The 25,602-nt window shown below is 45.7% G+C and overlaps 1 protein-coding gene across 10 annotated transcripts in view; it reads left to right on the forward strand.

Annotated features, from left to right (window-relative positions):
• SEMA5A (semaphorin 5A) overlaps positions 1–25,602 on the forward strand; it is a 484,035-nt gene that overhangs the window by 92,049 nt on the left and 366,384 nt on the right. For 9 of the 10 annotated variants that reach the window (XM_045442243.1, XM_045442302.1, XM_045442320.1 and 6 more), the window contains exon 2: positions 16,921–16,999. The gene's annotated coding sequence lies outside the window, so the exon portion shown is untranslated. Of the gene's footprint in view, positions 1–15,635; positions 15,648–16,920; positions 17,000–25,602 lie in introns of those variants that run through there. The other variant, XM_045442284.1, reaches the window with a different exon arrangement.

The following is a 25,602-nucleotide window of genomic DNA, read 5'->3' on the forward strand; positions in this document are numbered from 1 at the left end:
CTCAGTGAAGGGCGGTTTCCGAAGGGTTTTCAAAATGATGTCTGGTGAGGTCTGGTGCTTCTTGAAGTTTTCCCAGCACTGGGTTTGCCCTCACTTTGAATCGCAACGTTTATTTTTCGAAGCTTTAGTGGCCGGGCCCTTCCGTATTTGTTATTGCAGCTGGATCGGCTTAGACCTTCCTTCTCGCCCCCCGTCCTGTCCTTTTGTGGTTTGGGGTAAAGTCCAGCAGCTTTAGGACCAGGCCAGAGGGACGAGGGGTGGGGGGCCAAGACCTGGGACACATGCGCTTTTTGTCAGCTCCCGAGGCTGCAGGTGTCCTCAGTTATGCTCCGCCGGCTCCCCAGAAATGTTCCTCTCCCCCCCTTTTCCTCTCTCCGCCCCATGTGCTCCTTGAATTCCCCTGAAAGTCAGGGTTTTTAATTTTCTCCTTTTGTTATGTTTTGTTGTCTGCTTCCAATTACCCCTGTCCCTTTCCCCAGCCAAATCCTGCTTCTCACCTGCACCCGGAGCCTGACGCTCGCCTTTACAGAAGCAATTATTTGCAGCCAGTTGCAGAAGAGAGATTAAAGTTCCCAGAAAGGCAGGAGGGCCACGTGATGTGTACCTTCCTTCCCAGGCTGGGCGAGGGACAGAGCAGCTCTTTGTCAGGCTGGGTCGTAAGGCACTCCAGTCCCGCTGAAAGATGAAGCTGGCGAGTGGAAATTCTGCAGGGAACCCAGAAAGATGTACTTTAATTAGAATTTATGCCCCAATCTAAGTCCTGTAACTGTTGGCTTCTGGGAAACAAAGAGCCGGCTCCCGCTGTAATTGGCAGACAGAGGCTTGATTCTTTGTAAGCACCTTCTCTGCATAGTCACCAGACTCTTTTGATCATGTTCTTCCTTAAGTGCTTTATGCGTTTCAGGCTCTCCAGATAATGTGGCCCCTGCTGACCTGCTCTCCCTTCCCAGAAGGGTCTTCTGTACGTTTTAGTCAAATGCCGACCGTTTCTCTGCTTTTCGGTCCAAAATCTTAGCAGCGCTAAGCCCCCCTTTCGTGTTGCCACGGGATCTCTTGAAAGCTCCCATTTAACTTATATACACACACATCCTTATTTTTAGCATCTAGTATTCCAAGAGATCAGGGAATTTTTAGAGCCAGATTTGGCTGAAAACCCAGATGGAATAGTCATTTGAAAAAAAAAAAAATCTCACAATTTCTTATTACAGGATTGCTTGATCGCAGTTTGAAACCCTTTTCCTGTTTTGGCCTGTTCCCGTTGGCACATCGCCGTCCCGTCTCGTCTTGGTGCTTGCTCTAGAAATCAGCCAGCGGTACGCTAACCAACCAGGAAACCCCGTGAGAAGTGTGGTTAGTTCGCAGTATTCACAGCCTTGGGGCGTAGGCAAGAGAAAGCCCCGTCTGGTGCTAGTGGGATAAAAATGTTGGTGCCTGACTCATATCCATAACTCTCAGGTTTGGTTTATCGCTCTTCCAGACTATTCTGTTTGTCTTTGAGAATGCCTTTGTGGAGCTGGCCAACTTATCTTTGTGAGATCGTGATAGAAACTCCTCTGCTGGAACTTGGAAAACAGTATGCTTTATCAGTTTCTTTTCTTAGTCTGGAGACACATGTGAACCATTTCTGTCATTTTTTGCTCACTTTCTATGATGACCGACCGTGTAGAGGTGGAAGGGGAGAGCCATGTTCCCGTCACTTTTTCCTGACAAAAGAAGGAAAGTAGTTTAAAAGGAAGACAATTCCAGAAGGTGGTAGTTCTATTTCCTAAGATTATAATGAAAGGGGAGAAGTTGCTAGTGAAGAGCTGGAAGGCCATCAGGACACAAGAAAGAAGGGCTTTGGACCCTTTTCATCCTCAGGCATATATGGATTACACTGCACGTTTTGCTTTTGTTGTTAAAGATCCCAGTGACTAAAAGGGACTCAGTTCGATTAAGACTTCCTGGACTGGAAAAGCACAGTATTCACTCTTCTGTACCAGTTTAACTTTCTCCTTTATGTGCTGTGCAGTGAGGACGCACTTTCCTCACATTTGACAGATGATGGATGGGAATATGTCAGAGGGGGCCACGTGTGACGTGTGCTGGGATTGGGAAGTCCAAGTTAATAGCCTCAGTTGTCGGGAATACATCGTCACAAGTGTAATGAGACACAATCAACTCTTTCGACTGTAATCATCCCTTAAGTCTCCGGAGCAAGGATCATTATCTGCTGCAGAAGATGGGGATCTGGTTCATATTACATAGCGGGAGCTCTAAAGAGTCCTGCCATCCAAAGCCAGAGCCTTCATTCGGCAAGTGACCTTGGACACCAGCTTGTCATCCCTGATGGCCGGTAATTGTCCAGATTTCGGTTTCTGAGGGGTCTAATTTTCACTCCAGAATGACTGCAGGAAGGTCTCTGCCCACGGTGGTGCCAGACAGCCAGGCACCAGGTTGCACGGCTCGCGGCTAGCGTGGTGAGTCATGTGCTCTGTGCTCCTCGGGAGCAAGAGGGCAACATTTTGCTTTTCAGGAACGATCAGATAGCTCGTGTCTTTCAAGTTCCTGTTGCCTGGACCTAATCTCTCTCCACGAAGTGATCCGCGCTCCACGCACACAATCCCACAGCCCACCTTTACTCTAATCAGCTCCTGACATTCCCGGGTAGAGCTGGGGACACTGTGGTGGTGTTTTTGCTCGTGTCCTTCGTTTACAGTCCATCCTTCTCATTCATGGTGCTCTGCTCTGTAAGTTCATCATGAACACTGAATCAGCCAAGACCGACCCATCACTCCTAGGGGCCAATCAAGGTTAGGCTCCGATAACTTCTGGTCACATTGGCCCCATCAACCCGCCACTAAAGAACCTTGCTTTTTGTTTTTTGTTTTTTTAAAGTTTGTTCATTTTGAAAGAGAGAGAGAGAGAGAAAATCCCAAGCAGGCTCCACACTGTCAGTGTGGAGCCCGACACGGGGCTGGAACCCACAAATCATGAGATCATGACCTGAGCTGAAACCAAGAGTTGGAGGCTTAACCAACTGAGCCACCTAGGCGCCCCTAAAGTACCTTGTTTTATGCGTGTTTCTGTTTAAAGACACCTAAGTTAATTCATTAGCTTTGAACTCACAGACAGCGGCACCACACATTTCGGGGTTACAAATAAATTTTAGCGGATGGGTGAATTCACAAAAATCGAATCTGTGAATAATGAGGAGAGGAGGAATTCTTTTTTTTTTTTTTTTTTTCACAAATATTCGTTACCACAAGAAAGAAGTCACGTCTGGAGTTACCTGACTTCTTTTGTACTCTGAATCTTGCAGGTGCAAAAGTCGATCTTTAAGCTTGTGGTGACGAAGCAGGATTTTCTGCTGCCCTGTTTTTGGCGGTTGCAGCAAAAGTGATGGAAAACGCCACGGCCTCTGGAGCTGCTCTCAGGATGTTCCTTCTTTCTGGGTGATGAATTAGGTCCCTTTGGAAGCTTTCCTGCCTGTCCGTCTGGCATCATTATATCTAGACTTCAGCACTTCCTCGTTGAACAGGGAGGAGAGGAGTGATTTTGAAGCTTTTGTAAAAAATGGCACCTTGAATAACCAGCTGGGCGAGGCGAGAGGCACATCTACCCATCTGCCCAGCAAGGTGTGAACAGCACGTACCGTCGATGGTTAGCTTACAGTTTCACCTTTTACTTCCCGTTTTCTCTTTAAAGTTGCTTTAGGAGAGCATGGCTGGAAGCTGAAGGAGAGTTTCATGTGGTCGGGGGTCAAGGACGTGGCCTGATTCGAGGGAGCCCACCCACCATGACTTTGCTTCTAGCATCGTTGTCAAACCTCCTGCCGGCAACACTGCGCCGGCCTCCGAGCCCTGGTGGGGGCTGTTCGGTGCAGGGTCAGGAGGAGCTGGGGTGGCCCGCATTCTGCTTGCGAGACTGTGTATGGTCAGGTGCTGGGCCACGCTGGCTGAGGTTCACAGCTGTTGCTCCCCAAGATGCTGACTTCCGTTGGCCGGCCAAGGTCGGCTTGGGAATTCCTGCCGAGCGTCTGGTTCAAGGATGCGTGTGGCTCCTCGGCAGCCATGTGTCTGTCAAGGCAAATTGGAATTGAGGAGAAGGGGGCTCCCTCTGGTGATTTCAGCCGCGACGAAGAGATCGGCCGAGCAGTGACAGTTTCCGTGACTGTCCTGCGGGAGGAAAGCTTACGTGCGTCCTTTCTGTAAGGGTTTGAAGCCCGATGGATTAGGTGTAGTGGGAAAACCGTTAAGTGACTTGGATTTCCATCATGACTGTTATTTTCTTCCCCTTTACTGAATGGTTCAGATAGAGCCATGGTCCCTACCTGCTGGTCAGCTGGATACACCTTGGCTGAGCGAAGAAAGATGGTCTGGAAGTTGGCACTTCCCAAGGTTCTCAGCAGAGGGAAGTCATGAAATCTGGGCCCTTCCTGACCCTCTCCTTTCTCATCTTAGGGTGGTTATAACCGGTTTGTGTCCTTTTAGCTTCTGTGGAAAGACCTCCGTGTACCGCAGAATAGGAAAAGAGAAGAGACCTAATCTGAAGGGGGTGAGGGGTGTCTGTCTATCAAGGAATGGCACTAATATTGTGCTATTTTATCACATGATGGCTTGGTGTTTTCTCTTAGGAGGCATTGAGAAAAGCAGCTGTCACCAGAATTTCATGTCCTCTTTCTGATTTACAGCTCTTTTGCAATCTTTGGAAATGGCACACGACTTGAGAAATTGTCAGTAGATAATGAACAGCCAGCCATGCCCCTTCTTCCGAGGGCACGCTGAAACACGCGAGGGAGGAAATGGCCAACAGGACAAGACGTTTTGTTCCTAGTACAACAAGTCTTAAATCGCCTCCTCCCTCCCCCATAATGCATTCAGCTTTCCATTCGAACGAGGGGTTTTGTTTATGGCTTAATTTCCCTGATGTCTACAGTGAGCGTGCATAGATAGGGCAGTCCCTGGTTGGGTAGTAATGTCTCTGATGCGACAAAGGAGGGTCTCAGCTGAGATGCTGGATGTCTGCTGGTCCGGGGGTGCGGACGTGGACGAGAGCCTGACTGGACAAGGGTGTCTTAGTCCAACCCTTGAGTCTATATAGTTTGAAACAAGAAAAAAACCCAAAGCAAGGGCAGGTCTGTGTACAGCTGTCGCTGGGCTTTATTTTCTGCATAATTGTCTTGTCTTCTAGGCTAGAGTTACAGAATCTTGACTCAGAGCTCTGGATTCAGGTGTTAGGCTTACTACTCTCACGGAGTAGCATCGCCTCCATAGGCGTAAAAATGGTAAATCAGAATTGTAACCATAAACTAACAGTCAAAAGACGTAATGTTGAGATTAAAACGGGCATTTGGGAGTCAAGCATAACGTGCTCCCAAGAACGCATTGATTATCTGGTGCTTAGTTACCTAAAACGCTTTTAAGTTTTTAATTGGTGAATTACATCATCACTTCATGTTCATTTTGGCCAGAGCACATACACGTTTTCCGTAGCCACCTGTGATGTAGGAAGCTGGATGGTGAGGAGGGAGGCCCTTTAAATTTTTTTCTTCTCGGCAGCTGCCTGGGGGGAAGGGACACAGGAGTGGGTGGGGAGGGGTGAGGCAGTCAGCCAAGGGTCAGGAGCTTTCAAGACGCTGCACTTGTGAAGGTGCCCGAAGCCCCTGATTATAGAGAGCAGAAGCCCAGGATGCAAGACTGGATTTTGTCAAATCGGTGACTACAGAATTGCGACAGAGGAAACACTGAGTTTAGCTGAACATCATTCATTCAAAAATGGGAGTGACTTTTACTTAGTGATTCTCCTGGTATTTATGAAAAATGGATTTACTCAGGGAATTGCCTGAGAGTCACGAAGGTCATGTTTATGTTACCGGGACAGGTCTTTTCCTGGGTGCTCACTGGTGGCCACTGGGTTGGCCTTGCTCTCCTGCTGTGACTGTTCACTGGAGCAGCCGTCTGTCCGTGGGGACACCTGTGAGCATGGGGAGAGCCTCTCGGGGTGGAAGAGGCTTCCCCCAGGGAGCCTGTGAAGGATCCTTGTGTATGCCGGCTGGCTTAATAAAGCCAGAAGAGGGGAGACATGGGCCGGTTTGCACAGCAGAGTAATAGACTTGGGTTTTACAAGAGTACGAATGGGGGCCCAGAACCTGTGAGAATAGCATCTGAAAGCTGCTTCTGAGACTTGAAAACCTTCTAAAGAGATGCAAAAAAAAGAAGTTTATTTTCAGCGAAGATGGGATCGAGGCAAGCCGGGTGTCTCTGGGCCAGGAAGTGGGATTTTGACTCTTCAAGACTTCCTGTCCTGCACAGCCCCCATCCACGCACTCCTCCCCGGGCACCTGCTGAGTGCCTGGCGTGCCCTAGACCTGGGTGGGGAGGAGGCAGCATCTCGGTTCTGTCCGGGTTTAGCTTGCTCTGGGCGATATTGATGGAATGGTGACGTCAAACAGGAAGGCTATCTCTAGAAGCTGACTTTAGGTCATCCCCCTGGTCTGTTAACATTTACACACACCCTGAAGTAAAAAGAGGGAAACGTCATCAGATGGCCTTCTGGAACGTGCTCATTGATGTGGGCCTGGCCACGGGGATTCGAAGTTGAATAGTTGAGTAGGACATAATGGCTGCCCCGGACACAGGGAGGCCATCAGGTAGACAACAGAGGGTGATAGGAGGTAACCAGAGGCAGGTCTGGGTGTCCCGTTCACAAAGCAGAGGCAGTCACATCACACGGGGACACCGAGGACACATGTAGATTTCAGGGGGCCAGCAGGGATGCGGGAACAACTCTGGCTCGAGTGATGAGGGGAAACCAATCAGATTCAATCCGACGGGCAAGAAATACAGAGTTCTGGATTCAGATCAGCTCCATACAAATCGCAAGGAGGGCAGTTACTGCCCCCAGCAGCTTGTCAAATTGAAAGAACTAAACAAACCAACACCAGTGGTCAGTTTCATGCCATTCTTTGAACAGAGGAGGGGGTTGTTTTCCTGACGGTTTATGAAGAGGAAACACAAACCCAGCCCCACCGTGGGGGGCAGGACGGACACTCTCAGGCCTGGTCCCGCGCACCTCGCCTGCGTTGGCACATTTTCTGGCGGAGCGCGTCGGTGGAAAATGATGAGACATCGTTCTGTGTAAAACGTGGTCCGCGTTCCAAAATGGTCTTGCCTCCCTTCCAGTTGCTTCCATGGAATGGGCTTTTATCGAATGGGGTGGTGAGGGATTAACTGCAGCTCCTTTCATAATCCGTAAGCTCAGAAACTTCCCAGGATTATTCAGCACCGCAGCCCCAAGTTTGATACCGCAGTAAGTCGCTCAACAAGGATCTGGAGACGGATGCAGGGAATGAGGGGCCACCGTTAAGTCAGCCTCCGGGGCTGAGCCTTTTAAGGGCGTGTTTGCAAAGAGAGTGAAAGAAGCTTCTTGCCTCTTAGAGAGGAGGCAGGCTTACACGTCGGGACGCGCCCGGCCTCCTGGTACCATTTAGTGGGTCCGATCTGTTCAGATTGTGTCCTTGATGGAGCTGCAGGATGGGCAGGGCACTTCATGACTAATCTAAGGCAGCTGACATAGTTGTTTTTAAACATAAGGGGAGCTGGGCTCTTCTTCATGGGGAGGACGTTTCAGTACTGTTTGTGCTGAAATGGACAACATGACTCATTGCCAAATGTAAAAAAAGAAGATCTTTTTATTCCCCCGCATGTGTAAACCCTCTAAACACAACAGTGTTCAGAGGAAGGTAAGGCACCATCTGGTTCACTGTGTAGTAGCCTATTTCTTATTTTTGTCACTAATTTATACTGAGAGGATGACACATAGAGCAGGATGAAATTTTTAGTTACGCAACACGCCCGAGGATCGTTAAGCCCTCTGTTGTCTCAGAAACATGAAAGACACCCTTCGGTGGGATGAGTCCCATCCCTGAGCACCTTGGCCGATGCAAAACGGGCCGTGTTTTCGTTGTGCAGGCCTCGGTGAGCACTTTTGACAATGGAAGACCCAACAGGTAATTGGGACTAAGTTCAGCAGGATTTAGAAGTCTCGTATTCTTCGTGTCTTTGGAGGGACGAAGGTGTTGAAGTGACTCAGAGTATTTGCTGGGTTGAAACCAGAAAACAACACCGTTGTCTGACTTCCAAGTCCAAACACAATGTGCTGGGCCTGGATCACGCTGTGCCACGCCGAACAGCAGCCCTGGGCTCAAGGTACATACAATGCATGAAGTCGTGGAAAACTGAGAACTGATACAGACCAACGTGCATGCTGGATTGTAATCTTTTTTTTTTTTTTTTTTTAAGTCTATTTATTTATTATGAGAGAGAGAGAAGAGAGACAGAGAATCCCAAGCAGGCTCTGCACTGTCGGTGCAGAGCCCTACGTGGGGCTTGATTCCATGAAACCGTGAGATCATGACCCGAGCTGAAACCAACTGATGTTCAACCAACTGAGCCACCTAGGCGCCCCATGTAGTAATCTGATTGCCCTTCCTGAACTGAAGGAGAACATCTTTTCATTGCTCTCTACTGAGTTGGAGAGAGAGTGTCTTTTATGGCTAGAAATTTCCAAAATCCTGCCATCTGCTCTTATTTTTTAGGAAAATATTTTTCTGAGTGATTTAACCCATTACCATTTCACTACCGTTCTTTGTGAATTCTGTGGTCAGCCATCTTTCCAGGGATATACAGCCCTCATTTCTCCATGCTTTTCCCGCAGACCTTTGACTCCGTTCAGCTTTGTGCTGGGAAGGTTTTAGCGTCAGTTAGTCGTGGGCTTAATCTGGGGCAGACATTTCCCTTTTCCTATGGAGCGACCGAAGGGCTGATCTAAGAACCCAAGCCCTTCCTGTCTGCTTTAATAGAAGCTAAGTAACAGTAGCTAAATACTTTTTTTAAAGTTAAATTTTGATCTAAGAATTAAATCTTGAGTTTAGATTTAGAGTCGAATCTTGGCTGGCTTTTGTGCGGGCAAGCTGCTGTTTACAGGGTACGTCTTATTGGGTACGTTGTTCTGAATAAGTAGGAATTGAGAGACCACATTTTTCAAAAAACCTCAGACACCCCTTCTCCTTCTGGGTAGCGAGATTTTCATCTACAAAGGATGGATCAATTTAGCTGTCAAAATGAAAGCTGAGAGGCCAATTGCCCATGCAAATTATCCACTTGTGCAAGCCCTTCAAAATTGCCTGCACGAAAAGCGAGGCTGCCCTTTGAAAATTTGGCACATGGTGGCAGAAAGAAGAAAGTAGTCACTCTTCAGAGATGGTGGTGTCCTTAGAGAGCCGATTTTAGAAATTGCTCATTTCGAGCGGTTCCTTAGTTTTTGGCAACTTATTTGCTTTAATATAAGAAGTCGTTTCTGCCCCCTCTCTTTCTCTCCCTCTGTTCCCATGTGTCTTGGCGGCTCAGAATACATCTCATCATCTGATGTGGGAGTTAGGGAATAGGAGGTGTTTTGCTCGAGCTTTACTCCAGCCCCTCAGGCGCGATCTGTCTCTTCCAGGGTCAGCAGCTCCTACCAGCTTTCAGTACTCAGCCAAGGAGGACTGTGCACAAAGACCAAATGAAAGACAATTGGGTTGCTCTCTTCCCAGATGCTAAGATTAGTCAACGCTTTGAGAAATGAAATCTCAGCTTCTGCCGTCCGTTTTCCGCAGGCCTCAGCTGTGTTTAATGTTTGCAGGCCACCACATTTCACAGTGACTGTCACCTGTCTGATGGAGGGAGCCGTCTCGGTGGGTCTGGGTGTGAAAGCTCCAAATGGAAGTGTTTTCTCTTTGTCTTTGGGCTCAACTTTCGGAAGTGCCTGCTCCTCTGTTTGGTAAGGTAGGATTGTCCTCTGCTGGTCTGAGAGCCAGGTGACTGCATCATGAAGTGACCCAAATGTGAGGCCCGGTGTCCCCATGGGACGATGCACTGTCCATGGAGCCCCAGCCGTGGCTGGGGCTGCTCTCCAGGTGTTCCTAAACGTTGGCCCTAAGACAGCCAGGGGTTTATGAAAGGGAAATTGTGACATCTGGCACTGGTCTTTTAATTTTTTTTTAATGTTTATTTATTTTTAAGAGAGAGAGAGAGAGGAGGATGGATAAAGAGAGAGAGAGAGAGAGAGAGATACAGAATCCAAAGCAGGCTCTAGGCTCTGAGCTGTCAGCACACAGCCTGACGCAGGGCCCAAACTCATGAACCGTGAGATCATGACCCGAGCCGAAGTCAGAAGCTTAACCGAATGAGCCACCCAGGTGCCCCTGGGCACTTGTCTTTTAAAAATGCTCATGTATGGCAACCAAGGTGTCAATACATTATATTTAAAAAAAAAGGATGATAAACTTGAGACTGGAACATTAAATGACTTGCCCAAGATTATAAAAAAAAAAATGCTCCTGAGATAACCCTCAAAGTGATTCTGTCGTAGCTGGTATGGATCAATATGCGGCATTATTTGTACAGAAAATAACCACCTGGTGACTAAAGAGATCATGTCTGATTCGGGAAAAGTCCCTCCAAAGGGTGAATTCCTGGAGCCCCAGAACCCTTCCGCGCGACTCTGTCTTGATGCCCGTCATTCTTCCGCACATCCTGTGCTCAGCTGTGATGTAGGAGAATGTCTGGTTGGCCATATATACCGATAAGGAAAGGAAGGCAAAACCGTTTCCTTTTTGGGTGAAGTGTTACTGTATAGTTACAGCTTTCAACACCTGATTTAAGTGTTTTTTTTTTTCCCCCTCTCTGTACATTGTTTGTGTCGCACACTTACGTGTAAGATCTCTGGCTTTCAAAAGCCACGGCTGTTTGCCCTGGTGCCGTGCTAATGAAAACACTGCTTAATTCAGATGCTGTTGGCAACTGTAGAATTTGGCTGGGGGACCGCGCAGATTCCATCCGCTGGCCAGTGCACGCAAGCCTGTGGCCGAAGGAAGATCTTTCAAAAAAGGGGAAAATCCTGGGGCGCCCGGGTGGCTCAGTCGGTTAAGCAACTGACTTCGGCTCAGGCCACGATCTCGCGGTTCGTGAGTTCGAGCCCTGCGTTGGGCTCTGTGCTGACAGCTCAGAGCCTGGAGCCTGCTTCAGATTCTGTGTCTCCCTCTCTCTCTTGGCTGCTCCCCCTGTCTCTGTCTTGCAGAAATAAATTAAAAACGTTAAAAAAAATAAAAATAAGAGAAAAATCCTGAGTTGGGACACTTTTTAATGCTGCTCTCAGCGTTACAAATCGTAATGGCAAACAACGTTCAAAGTTTAGGTGGTGATAGTCAACTGACCAGCAGACCTATCTTTAAAAGAAAGCAAAACAACTAACTTTAAAAATTTGAGCCCTGGGGCGCCTGGGTGGCTCAGTCGGTTAAGCGGCCGACTTCGGCTCAGGTCATGATCTCGTGGTCCGTGAGTTCGAGCCCCGCGTCGGGCTCTGTGCTGACAGCTCAGAGCCTGGAGCCTGTTTCAGATTCTGTGTCCCCCTCTCTCTGACCCTCCCCCATTCATGCTCTGTCTCTCTCTGTCTCAAAAATAAATAAACGTTAAAAAAAATTAAAAAAAATAAAATAAAAATTTGAGCCCTGACCTTGTCTTGAATGTAAAGCAGTCAACAGTCTTACATTTGGGGAGATCGAAATGAACCCGCTCCACTGGCCAGACCCTAACACCAGCTGGCATCAGCCTGGAGCCCAAGGACGGGGGCTGTCCCTCAGACGCACTTGGGATGGGACTGGACAGGCCACCACTGTCCCCACATACATTCTTCATCACCTCCTGCTGTATGGGCCTTTGCTTTTCCTCTTCCCCTGGGTTTCCTGAATGCTCGGAGTTTTGCTTAGGAATCTAGTGGGTGCAGCTGGGAGCAGAGGTCCGTCCTCCTCCCTCCTGCCAGGGGCCAGGCTGCCTGCAGTGGCTTATGTCCTTCAGTGTCTGCCCCTTGTCAGAGTGGCTGGGTGTCTGTCGGCTGCCTCTTGTGTGTTCGTCCCCCACCCCTCTCCTTTTCCTATGTGTCCTTCCTTCCCCTGTCCCCTGTCCCCTGTCCCCACTCTCTGCCATGTTTGCCTCTATTCTTTTCTCTGTTCCTGCTGCTGGTACCTCCTTTTCTTTCCTGTATGGCTGGGGCTTTCTGACAAACCCTCGGCCTGCAGGAGCCTGACTTTGCTTCGGGCAGCATTTTTCTTCACCCATTAAATGTCCACTGATGATTTCTCCGAGCACTGGCCAGCGGGGCACGTGTATTTGAGGCGAGCAGTGGAGATGGTCAGAGGTGACTTCGTGCAGGAACAGCAAAGTTAGGGACAGTGTCAGAAAGGGGCACCATGTGCACAGAGAGAGTCCTTGATTCCCTCCTGCCCCCATCCCCGTCTGCCTGTGGATTCCCCAGAGTGTTCTTCCCAATGAAACCAGTGGCATTGGACCAGTGAGCAAACAACAGTAATATCCTTTACTTAATTTGTATTTTAATTCATCGATTCACAGATTCTCACTGATGACGTTACCGTCTTATATTCAAAGACATTCATTCCTCATTTGCCACGCAGTTTCTAGACTGTGTCTACACAAGTAATATTTTGTGAAAATGGTCTGTGATTTATAATTGTGTGGGTTTTTTTTTTTTAAGTGAGTATTTTAACACGTGGAATTCTCAGCGATGGCTGCTTCTGGCCTCTGCTTTCTCCTCTTCTTGTGTGTCCCTCCACGGAGCTGCCGTATTGATCTTCCTAATTACCACTCTCCTTCTGGTACTTCACTGAGCTTTCGGTGACGCCCTCCCTTTGGATGAAATCTTATCTTTTTCTCATGATGACGTTCCCTAACTGGCTTCATTTCTACTCTGTGAGTTCCTTGGAGTGGTTCCTTCAAGTCTTCCTCCAACTCGGCCATGTTTGGGAGTGGCCTTGCACACATGCCTGCTGATGCTCTCCCTTCCTGCCCTTCCGCCTTGGGTCCCACTTGGAACCCATTCTCCTGCTGGCTTTCTTGTTTTCCTCCACAAATCTGAGGACAGGACGGCTTTCTGTCCGTGGTCCTCGCAGCTCTAGTCCTGTTTCTCCACCTTAGCTGACTTGCTTTGTTCCCCCGACCCCGTTCAGTCAGCACTGTTGCAAACTCTCATCTGCTGGCCCCATGGTTGGGGTTTCCGTCCACACACCCTGCCCCATTGGTGGTACTAGACATTGGCACTTCAACCCAGCATGGCTCTGGCCACATGGCTCTTTGTTCCATATGAGGATGCTTGGGGATCCCTGTCTCATCTGCTGCCTGCTTCACCTGTAATGCACCCCCCACTCCAACTACGTCATCGTCTCCTTGAATATCCCTTATTTCCCAGATCACATATCTCTTCTTCCAGGAAGCTCTCCTTGCTCTTCTGCCTGGAAGCAACTTCCTGTCCTCCAATTTCAGAGTGTCACAGCGTCACGTGGCAAGGATGAGCTCCCGAGTGCGTAATTGGTTCTTGCTTTGCCTTTTTACCACCTAAAAAAACCCCAATTAAATCGGGTCTTGAGAGTTGTTACTATACATTGACTACCACGGGGCTGTGCTGTACATGGAAGTTGACTAATTGACTGAATACAAGATGTTCCTTAGTTGAGCCCTGTGGCCACTGGGAAAATTCTAGCAAGTTGGGAAACCCTGGTCCGACAGTTTATGGGTTTCCTGAGTACCCGGTGGGCTTGCTTTCCATGACTCCATTAAATATCTTTATGATGCCAGGTCTCATCCATTTTCCTTTTAGGTCTTGTGATTTGACTGTGGCGCGATTGTTACATGGAGCTTTTAAGACTGGCCTGAAATTTTCATTTCTCTCATGTGTCTGTAGAAGAAAGGCCACCGCTCAGCTGACCTTTGGTTTCTAGAAGAACGTTTAAATCTACATTTTTCCTCATTCTGATTAGGTCGGGCTGGGGAGGTTGCATATTTTTGCAGAAAGCCGTGTGCTGATGGGCACTTAGTGAGTTATAATTGATGTTTAAGTTTTACTTATGCATTTCAGTGAAGAGAGCGTTTTAAGAGCCTGTGAAGGTGGCTACAGGGTGCAACTTGTAGGAAGGGGGTTTGTTGTTTGTGAATCACCATGGCTGCTGCACGGCTAGTTCTCGCACAAGTGTGTGACGCGGTGGTGTTTCTGGAGTGAGGCTGAGAACTCTGGTGCAGAGGACTCAGGACGCCATTTTGACTGAAGTTGATCCTAAGCTAAAAGGGAAAAGAATAAGAATAACATGGAATTGAGTCAAATGGGGACATTTATATTTTAATAAAACATAAGCTGTTTCTTGTTTAGTGGGCAGTTAAAGATCCACTTTAAAATATTCCGACCTCTAGCCCGAGGCAACTCTCTGGGGCATCGTAGTTTCTTTACCTTTTGACTTTCTTCGCAGTTTTCTAGAAAATGTGTCAGTGATTTCCAGTTTATACATCAGTTAATTTATGACCTTCCTGGGAGAGGGGCACCTGGCTGGCTCAGTCCAAGGAGCACGTGCCTCTTGATCTCAGGGTTGTGAGTTCGAGCCCCACGTTAGCTGTGGAGCCTACTTTACCCACTGAACCATCGTCCGTGACTTTAGGTCTTTGCAAGCTCACACTACCTCGTTTCCGTGGCTTCTCTGGAGCCCACACTCCTCGGCACGTGTGGGTGCCATGCTGAATGTGGTGTATGCCTTTAGAGGGAGAAGCAGTCACCCAGGCAAGGGTTCACCTTCCAGAGTAGAAGGTCCTCGTGCTGTTCACCTGACCGGCAGGCACCAAGGTGGGAAAATGTCGTTTTCACTATTGACGGAAACATGGGCATAGGAAGACCCTTTCAGGGCGTGTGCCCCCAAATCCTGCTGCGGGAACTGGTTGCCAGTTTAAGCCGCAGATTCCAAAGGGAGGTGTGTTTACACCAAGCCCTGTGAACTCGGTGGGGCGTTTGGCCACTTGAGTGTTGCCTTTTCACAAGGAAGGGACTGGATTTTGAAGCCAGAAAGTTGGAGCTGGAGTCTCCGGCCGTCCATGCTGTGGCTGTCCCTGCCTGGAGTGAGCAGGGACGTCCTCTCCCTGCACTGTTTATCTGGTGGCGTCGATTCTGAATTCTTACGGTGTCCTTTTTGGCCTTCGTGTCTTTCACCACTTAAGAGGCTGGCCATCCTCCGCAGGCGTGGCCCTTGGATGTCCTAGCTGAGGGACCACATCAGCTAATTTGTGACCTCACTGAGGGAGGATAGGAGAACTCAGCCTCCAGACCTAATTATCAGCCCTGTTTTAAGTTTAATTCTGACACATGCGGGTCTATAGACATTGCCAGGAATTCCTGGCACTAACGGGTGGCTGTGTCCAACCCTGTCACTTAAATCTTGATTAAGACGTAAACAAAGAAACGTTGGTGCTCATTTTAAAGCAGATTTTAGGGCGCCGGAGGACAGGTTGGTGTATTGAAACACGCCATTTTATAAAGAAGTTCCAACTAACGTGTCTGTTGCCACACCCAAAGGAGATGTTATTGGGGTGGGAGAAAGGAATTGGCCAGTCCTAGGAATTTTTCCTGGGCTGAGCATGCCTTCTCACCTTGGGGAGAGCTCCCTTACTCCTCTTTTGGCCTCAAGGATTCGCATCTGTACCTCCTCTTTTCCAAAGGATGATGTCATGGGCTTTCAAGCACTCAGCCGGGACCACACTGGGCTTGGCTGTGCTGCAGTGTGGGAGCGCACCTGTGCTGTGCGCGCGCGTTTCTGGGCAATTCTGAATGTGTCGCCTTGGATTTGCCCCCTTTGTTTCCTGTGAACGAACCGAAAGCACCTCATGGAGGCAAGGAGCCTCACGGAGACACAGTGTCACTTAGCCACCGGCTACCCTCTGGCCTCTGAACCTCGGGACTTCCAAAAGGCTGATTTCACCAGATACAAAATTTTACAAACTTCCAGATGCTGTAATTCATTTGATTTTCTGCAGGCAGATGGTCTTTAGGTAATTACTGAAGTAGACAGTGTGGGAATCGTTGCATAGAGGAATAGCCAGAATGTTCCAGAATGTTCCAGGAAGTTCTTGCCTTTTTTTTCTCATAATTATTCTCAGCTGCTACCCAAGGGTATGTATTAGGATAGGCAGCATCAGTGTGTTCCAGGCTTATGGCAGCCAGGAGCTGACGAGCTGGGAGAGTAGAAAGAAACCACATGAACTAGGACAACAGAGTAAGCGTGGGGCCATGAGGGGCAGTATTTGAAGTAACAGGCATCCTTTGGTACAAACGGACATGTCTCTTTATGAATCGGAAATTGAAAGTAACCTATTTCTTCGACTTCTGGCATACATTGTTCTAGGGAGGCTGGTGTCTTGCATTAGTCTGTCACATCATCGTTCAAGTTTTTAGGATTTTAGTATGAAACCGAGGAGTTTGGGTAGAGATTACTTGGTCGAATGAGATTACTTGATTTTATGGTTTACAGTTCTTTTCCTTATAAAGTCTCACATTGTGCGTCATATATATTAACGTGTAAATAAAAGTAGAAGCTCAGATTTTTGGTATAGTTTATTCTATACCTTCTGCCTTTATCTCTTATTTTTCAAATGCGTTACTTAAGTACAATACAGTCTCCAAAATGGGATTAAAGAGCCACCGTAAAGTGGGTAAATTCACACAACCAATCTGAATCTGATGTTCACAATGCTTAATGTAATTCACACGGGTTTGAAATGATGGTCCTTGTGGTCGTTTCATGGGACTTGTTTGCATATGTTGACCGCATTTGAATTTTTATTTCTAATTTTCTGAAGAGAGAGACCCATCGGTGCATGGGATATTAGGCTAGGATCATGGTGTTGTGATTTCCAAGCTGTCCTGGGTCGCTTTGCTTTCAGTCTTCACTGCTAAAGCAGCTTGCGCTGGTTGTGCAAGGCGTTGATGGAACTTTCTAGAATTGGTAAACAGTGACCACCGCCTCCTGTAACATGGGCTCATAGGATCTATTTTTTTGTCTCTTCTTTTTTGCAGTGCTGGTGTGTGAGTGCAGGTGCTGTGGATCCCTAGTGTGATACATGATCGAGGAAACGCTCCCCCCCTTCCCTCCTTGGTAAGTCAGACACCTCAATGGGAAACGAGGAAACCGATGGCTGTATAGATGGAGAGGGTGATAGCTTATGACGTAGCAACACTTGCCTCTGCTGTTAAAAATGGCAGTGAACGAGCAGGCTTTCAGAAAGGAACCGAGACACGGAGAGGTTAAGTAATCTGCTCAAGATTTCACAGGTAGTCAGAGGTAGAGATGGAATTGGAACCCATGTTCTTTTTTTTTTTTTCTTTTTAAAAAATGTTTATTTATTTATTTTTGAGAGAGAGAGTGAGAGAGAGAGAGAGAAGGCGGGGCAGAGAGAGAGGGAGAGAGAGAATCCCAAGCAGGCCCTGTGCTGTCAGTGCAGAACCCAACATGACTTGAACCCACAAACCGTGAGATCATGACCTGAGCCGAAGTTAGAGGCTTAACCAAATGAGCCACCCGGGCGCCCCTGAACCCATGTTCTTAACCCTAACAGAGTACTGCCTCACAGAACTAGCAATGCCTTCTGAGAATAAGGCAGACACGCTTTTTAATTTTTTCCCTTACTAGAAATACTCATGTCCTTAAGGAGAAGGTCACAATCATAAAAAAAAAAAAAAGAAAAGCTCACGATAAGTATTAAGAAGTTTGTTTTTCAAACAGCAATCTAAATCAGGAGAGGGCAAACTTTTTCTTAAAAGGGTGGCGTAGTGAATATTTTAGGATTTGCAGATGAGACGTAAATGAGCAAGTGTGGCTGTGTGGCTCTGTTCTAGTAAAACCTTATTTACAAAGACCACTAAGCTGGATTTGGCCCCCAGGCTGTAGCTTCCTGAGCCCTGATCTGCACACTTACAATGCTCAAAGACCTCACACCACTGGGGAGAACGAGTGTGTTTCAGTGGCCAATAGGTATGAGTTCTTTAACAGAATTTAGCTTGGATGCTCAGATTTAATAAGTGACTTTTTTTTTTTTTTTTTTAATTTTTTTTTTTTCAACGTTTATTTATTTTTGGGACAGAGAGAGACAGAGCATGAACGGGGGAGGGGCAGAGAGAGAGGGAGACACAGAATCGGAAACAGGCTCCAGGCTCTGAGCCATCAGCCCAGAGCCCGACGCGGGGCTCGAACTCATGGACCGCGAGATCGTGACCTGGCTGAAGTCGGACGTCCAACCGACTGCGCCACCCAGGCGCCCCTAATAAGTGACTTTTAATGAAGTCTACTGTAACTGCAAAACCTACCCCTTAGAGTAAGTGCATTCAGTATCCAGTGCTCCACCCAAGTGTATTAATGCGATTCCAGCCCCTAGACGACAGCTTTGCTCAAAGCAGCCTTGACAAACATTGTTCCTTCAGTGTATTTTGTCAGTCTAGAACGTATAGCTCTTTTACGAAATGGGTTCAGATAGCATTTCCTCTTTTGGTGTCTGTACTGTTTCTCAATGTGACGTTTTTATTTTGTACCCTTAAACATACTCTTGCTTATACTTATTAGGGCAAACATGCAATGATTTTGGGCTGTCTGATAATTGTGTTGCTCAAAAGTGCTCTGGTACCAAATCTGTCTCTTTTATTATGAGCAAAGCCAGATGTTAGTAAGAGTCAAGTTGGAACAAAGTTGACATAGTTAAATCGCGGGGTAACATGGCGATCTCCTTTGCCACACGCATCACACGAGATGGTTCTGTGTTTTGCGTACCTAACTTTTTCTTACAGAAGGATACTTCTGACACCTGAAGGCCTATCTGACGATTGGACTGGTTATCATCAAAAAACATGGGCAAGGGGCGCCTGGGTGGCGCAGTCGGTTAAGCGTCCGACTTCAGCCAGGTCACGATCTCGCGGTCCATGAGTTCGAGCCCCGCGTCGGGCTCTGGGCTGATGGCTCAGAGCCTGGAGCCTGTTTCCGATTCTGTGTCTCCCTCTCTCTCTGCCCCTCCCCCGTTCGTGCTCTGTCTCTCTCTGTCCCAAAGATGGATGAACGTTAGGGGCGCCTGGGTGGCGCAGTCGGTTAAGCGTCCGACTTCAGCCAGGTCACGATCTCGCAGTCCGTGAGTTTGAGCCCCGCGTCGGGCTCTGGGCTGATGGCTCAGAGCCTGGAGCCTGTTTCCGATTCTGTGTCTCCCTCTCTCTCTGCCCCTCCCCCGTTCATGCTCTGTCTCTCTCTGTCCCGAAAATAAATAAACGTTGAAAAAAAAAAAAAAAAAAAAAGATGGATGAACGTTGAAAAAAAAAAAAGTTAAAAAAAAAAAGTTAAAAAAAAAAAAAAAGAAAAAAAACATGGGCAAGGGAGAACCAAATAGTTTAATAGCAATAATATAAAAAGGTACATTTAGATTATAATAGTAACAGAAAGCTATATAATGGTACCTTATTAACTGGAAAAAATCAGGTTGCAAAATAACATATTTAATAAAATTCCATTCCTCTTACACACACACACACACACACACACACACACACACACACACAAAATCTGTGCACATAAATACATGTGTGTTATAGAGTCTACTAGAACATGTATCAATATGTATCAGACTCTAAATGGATTATCTCTAGGTTTGAGGATACTTGCCTTTTTTTGAGTCACACATACACTCTCAAAATTATTGAGGAGTATTATACTTTCACAATCTAAAAAAATAAAAAATGAAAAAGAAAGGAAGAAGTCAATGCTCGTCATAAAAATTATGTAAAAAGGGGGGCGTCTGGGCAGCTCTTCAGTGTCCAACTTTGGCTCAGGTCATGAGCTCACACTTTGTGGGTTTGAGCCTCGCTTTGGGCTCTGTGCTGACAGCTCGAAGCCTGGAGCCTGCTTCGGTTTCTGTGTCTCCCTCTCTCCCTGTTCCTTTTCCACTTGTGCTCTGTCTGTCTCTCAAAAATAAATACACATTAAAAAAAAGACATTATGTAAAAGAAGGGGAAAATTTCACCCATAATGACTTTGACAAAGACAAACACCATTGTCATTTCATGCAGTCTTTATATATATATATATATATATATATATATATATATATATATATATGTATATATATATATATACTATATTTATATATATATACTTTATATATATATATACTTTATATATATATAGTGTATATATATGTATATATTTTATATATATATAGTGTATATATATGTGTGTATATATATATATATATATATATATACTATAAAAGTTTTTTATATTTATTTTTGAGAGAGAGAGAGAGAGAGAGAGAGAGAGAGAGAGAGAGACAGAGTGAGCACGACAGGGGGAGGGGCAGAGAGAGAGGGAGATACAGAATCTGAAGCAGGCTCCAGGATCTGAGCTGTCAGCCCACAGCCTGATGTGGGACTCGAACTCTTGAACTGCGAGATCATGAACTGAGCTGAAGTCAGATGCTTAACTAACTGAGCCACCCAGGCGCCCCAATATGTTTTTGGTAAAGAATGTACAGAGTTGAAATAACAGTAAACATAAAATTTTTCATGATTGCTTTTTCACTTGTTATACGCTTTTCCTATCATATGCATATGATGATGTATCATATTACCAAAAATTGTTAATAAGTCTCATTTTAATGCATTACAATATTCTATCATGTAGAGACACTATAATGCAATTTACCGCTTCTTTTCTTGCTGGACATATACATTAACAAACCCACGGACAGTGCCGAGACAATCAGGCCAAGGGGGGGTAGTACACATCCACCTGGATTCTAACCCTGCTTTCCAGCTGCGTGTAGCTCACACTATGAGCTACATTGTGAAGACGAGACGTTGGGCACATAAAGTATATGCTTCATGAATAATAGTAGCCACTCTCGTCAAGCTTTCTTTTAACTGCAGGTTCAATCATTCATTAGGTCAGAATAGCCGCTGTTGGCTGTTTCAAAACCAAGCAGTTTTTTTTTTTTTTTTTTTTAAATTTTTTTTTTTTCAACGTTTATTTATTTTTGGGACAGAGAGAGACAGAGCATGAACGGGGGAGGGGCAGAGAGAGAGGGAGACACAGAATCGGAAACAGGCTCCAGGCTCTGAGCCATCAGCCCAGAGCCCGACGCGGGGCTCGAACTCACGGACCGCGAGATCGTGACCTGGCTGAAGTCGGACGCTTAACCGACTGCGCCACCCAGGCGCCCCTAAAACCAAGCAGTTTTAATAAGATCGCCAATTGGCTTTGCAAAGTGTTGTAGATACTAATACTTCCCCAGTAATATGTGAGAGAGTTTGTTTTGCTAAAACCTCTCTATCACTGAGCGTCATCATCAGTTTTTTTGTGTCGATTTGATAGTATTCCTTTCTTTTTCTATGATTCATTATTTACTGATTATGTTATTTGGCTGATTATTTTTTAATTGTGTGATAATTAACCATTACTTTGAGAAGGAAGGAGAGAGGGAACATACATATGTGAGAGAACTGTTTGTCTTTATGCTTGTTTAGCTATTGAAATTCAGCACTTTTCTTATAGATTTTAACGGAATTTGTTTTTAAGAATACTAACTCTTTGTCATTAGTTTTTCTCCCCTTCATTAGCTTGTTGACTTTATCGTTTTAAATTTAAAGAAGTTTATTTCAGTGTTGCCATATATATATATTTTTTCATAATGACACCATCCAGCGCTTAGGGATTTAGTAAGGTTTTTCCTTTCCTTTCTCATGCTATTACTACAAATATTCATCCCTGGAATTCATAGAACAGTTCAGTTATTTAAAAATAGATCCTGCACTTTGTAATTTATCTCATAGTTATAGCCTGTCTTTCTTTTTCCTCACTGACAAAAATCAACCTCCAATTTTACTCTAATGAAAATGTTCAACTAAAATCTTTGTATAAAGGAGGGGGTCTCAGCTGTACATTGCTTCATCCTGCAAATAGAAATCAGGTTTACAGTCAGACGTCTGAAATACTTTCTTTTATTAATCAATCCTCTTTTGGTTAGGGAAAGGTTTAGTTTTGCATTTTGAGATGTTATACAGCTTTTACCTATATTTTTAATAACTTTGTATCAGTACTTTTTGTATAATAGAACTTGACGCATTAGGCTGGATATGATTAAGACATCATCACAGTGCTTTTCCTCTTGTTTCTTGTTTGTGCCTAACTTCGGGGGTTTGCATTAACCGTGATGTGTTTTGAGTGCAAGACAGACAGCGCTGGTCGAATCACGTACGTATTGGATGGTGTCCTCACTTGTTGAGTTTAGAGCACTCACCTAAAATATTAACTTAATTGTGAATTCCATGTGCCTGCAACAGTGGTTTCATGGTTTGTATGTTCCAGAAGACAGAGAATTAGCTAGGTTTCTCTTTTTGTGATGGAGACTAACCTGGCTTTGGACAGATCCAAAGACGGATCCAGAGACAACTCAGGTCTCTAGCTTTCCTTTTCCTGGTGTTCTAGATTTCTTGGCTGTAAAATAAGGAAAGTGAAAGGACAGCATGTGAGAGTGGGAACAGGCAGTGAGACACTGGACTGAGTTCTTGGAGAGAAAAAGACTGAATAGGAAAACAAATGTGCTCACTGAGCTGCTCTCAGTGTTTCAGTTGGGACCATCATGCTGATTGGGATTTTATTTTGTGTTATTTGTGGTGCATTTCTATGCACCTACACAAGTGCATCACTTGCTTAGACCTGCTGAGTGGTTGTATTTTAGGAGAGAGATTAAGCCTGTCATTCTTAATAATATCAGAAATATTAAAGCTGTGGACTCCATTCCTTATTATTCCTTTCCTGTTGCCTTGTCAGCCTGATGGAGAAATCTCCAGGAGGTGATGTGGAGAGGCTTGTGCAGGTCTGATTTGCTTGGTCACATGCAGTGTCCCAAGTTCACTGATGGGTCAATTGTCTGCCTCCACTCTCCACATTAGAATGCGTCGGAATTCCCATTATGGTGCAGGGGAAACCTTGCTTTCTCTCTCGTATGGGATTTTGGCCCTTTTCCTGGTTTGTGTAGGTGAGTGCCTGCCAAGTATGTTTTGTTCTGGTTTTATGACCACTCTAAATATTTGTGAATCACAGATGTGTGGTCAAGTTCAGGATCCATTTTTTTCCCTTTGCTTTGTGTTTGAGGCAGGATGGGGATGGCCTGAGTGTGCTGTTCATTCTCACGCACCCAGTAGAGGGGCAGACGTGTGTGGGGTTAATTGCTTGGATTTGAAGATTTACATGTGCATGTAAGGATACTGCCCCCTTGATTAAACTGTGCGTAAGATCTTTTTTGGCGGAACTTTCCTAAGGGTCTAAATATGACCCCGTGTTTGGATTTTTAAATTTCATGGGACTTGGGGTTTTCCTGCGTTGCAGCCTCCAGATCAGCGTACTGGAGAGGCTTCTATAGCTTCGGGGCTGCAAACCTAATCAGTTCGTGTTTTATCCACTGGAGCTTTTCATGTGGTTTTCATGTGTGTTTGTGTCTTTTTTAGCCTTCCAGGCCACAAAGGGATCAGAGTCATTTTGCTTCATTTGCTTTTGCTTAAAGCTTGGACAGTACCCATTATTGGTTAAACCAAAGCAGAAAAAGCAAAGGTTGGAAAGATGGTCAGGAGATTCTGGGAAGTAAATACCACTGTATTTTTATATGACAGGATCTAAGAATAGTCATCCGATTTTATATTTCCAGCATTCACAAATTAGGTGGGTACAGCTAAGTTTTTATCAAGCTCAGAATATTTTTTTTTTTTTTTTTATTGTGGGACATGACTTCTTTGCTCATAGCTCAGAGGCTGTGCTCCTCCTTTTGAGAAATGCTCCTCCTTCCTCCATAGAAAGCCACCTCCTGCCTGAAAGAAAGGTACATTCTCAAGCTGGCCAAGCACCCGTCTCACCTGGTGGCCACCCTGACTTAATTCTAGTTGAGGCCATGCCCCCAGCTGGGGCACCAATACCCCATTCCTTCTCTCCCACTCCAGGATAACACTTAAATTATTCTTCCCTTTCTTTCCGGCATCATAAGTGTTTATTTTCCCCTTTCTGCTGGATCTTTCCAGTAAGAATGGGCACATCTACCACCTTAAAGAAAAATGACCCGTGACCTTAATTTCTCCTCAGCTACAACCCACGTCTCTTTTCTTTTTTCTTTTCTTTTCTTTTCTTTTCTTTTCTTTTCTTTTCTTTTCTTTTCTTTTTTCTTTTCTCTTTTCTTTTCTTTTCTTTTCTTTTTTTCTTCTTTTTTTTCTTTCTTTTCTTTTTTTCTTTTCTTTTTTCTTTTCTTTTTTTTCTTTCTTTTCTTTTTTCTTTCTTTTCTTTTCTTTTTTCTTTTCTTTTTTTCTTTCTTTTCTTTCTTTTCTTTTCTTTTCTTTTCTTTTCTTTCTTTTTCTTTTCTCTTCTCTTCTCTTCTTTTCTTTTCTTTTCTTTTCTTTTCTTTTCTTTTCTTTTCTTTTCTTTTCTTTTCTCTTGTCTCTTTTCTCTCTCCTTTTCCTGTTCCTTTCTTTGTTTTAACAGAAAAACTCCTTAAAAGCACTTGCCTGTATTTCTTGTCCTTAATTCCTGTGTTTGCAGTTCCTCTTGAACCCACGTTGACTGCTCAGTCTTCCATCACTACTGCCTCTTCAGGTCACCAGTTACAGCCATGTTGCTGACCCTAAGGGTCAAGACTTGCACAGCATCACACTTGGCAGTCAGCCAGTCAGCTGCATTCCCTCCCACCTCCTTGAAGCATTTTGCTCATCTGGTTTCCGGGTACCACGTTTCTCCGGTACGATCCCTAAACATCTCTGGCCATTTCCTCTTTCCTCCACTCTCATCCCCTTGCCCTCCAACCACAGGAGTCCTGGGCTCAGTGCTTTGGCCTCACCTCTTTCTCACCATCCTTCCCATTTGCATAATTTCTGCCCTCCCCCCAATGTAAGCTCCATGAGGGCAGAGATTTTTGCTTATTTAAAAAAAAAAATTTTAACGTTTATTTTTTGAGAGACAGAACATGAGCTGGGGAGGGGACAGAGAGAGAGGGGGTCAGATTCTGAAGCAGGCTTCAGGCTCTGAGCTGTCAGCACAGAGCCCGATGCAGGGCTCGGACTCACGGACCGCGAGATCGTGACCTGAGCCGAAGTTGGACGCTTAACCGACTGATCCACCCAGGCACCCCTGATTTTTGCTTATTTTGACCACTGGTCCATCTCCAGGCATGGAGAAAAGCCCAGGAAGTAAAAACCTGTCAATAATTATTTGTTGAATGGATGGATTTGTAGAGGTGACGATGGGTGATGGGTGGATAGATGGATAGATCTCTTGGGATTTTCCAAACTGGGTGAGAAAAACTCTCTTTTTAATTTGCGCACAGAGGTGGAAGTCTATGAGCTTGTCTGCACAACGAAGGGATGGGATTATTTCCCCTCTACTTCCAAATAGAGTTTGCTATGTTTGGTATAATTTTCCCAGTATCATCAGGTGGATCAATATTTGCGAGTTCACTATTTCTCAGTTCACCTGTTACCTCTCTGGAACCTCTGTTCCCTCTCCACGATCAAATGAATTAGGTTGCACCTCCTCTGTGTCCGTGCACTTTTGGGCATGTCCCCACAATGGCAGTTTAAAGTCGGATTCACTGTTATTTTTGTACATGTATAGTCTTCTCTTCAGACTGTGAAGCCCTTGGCTTGATTGTGTTTATCTTCCCGGGTAGTTAACACTGTGGCACGCAATAA

The sequence above is a fragment of the Leopardus geoffroyi genome, chromosome A1 (assembly GCF_018350155.1).
Source record: "Leopardus geoffroyi isolate Oge1 chromosome A1, O.geoffroyi_Oge1_pat1.0, whole genome shotgun sequence".
Lineage (NCBI taxonomy): Eukaryota > Metazoa > Chordata > Mammalia > Carnivora > Felidae > Leopardus > Leopardus geoffroyi.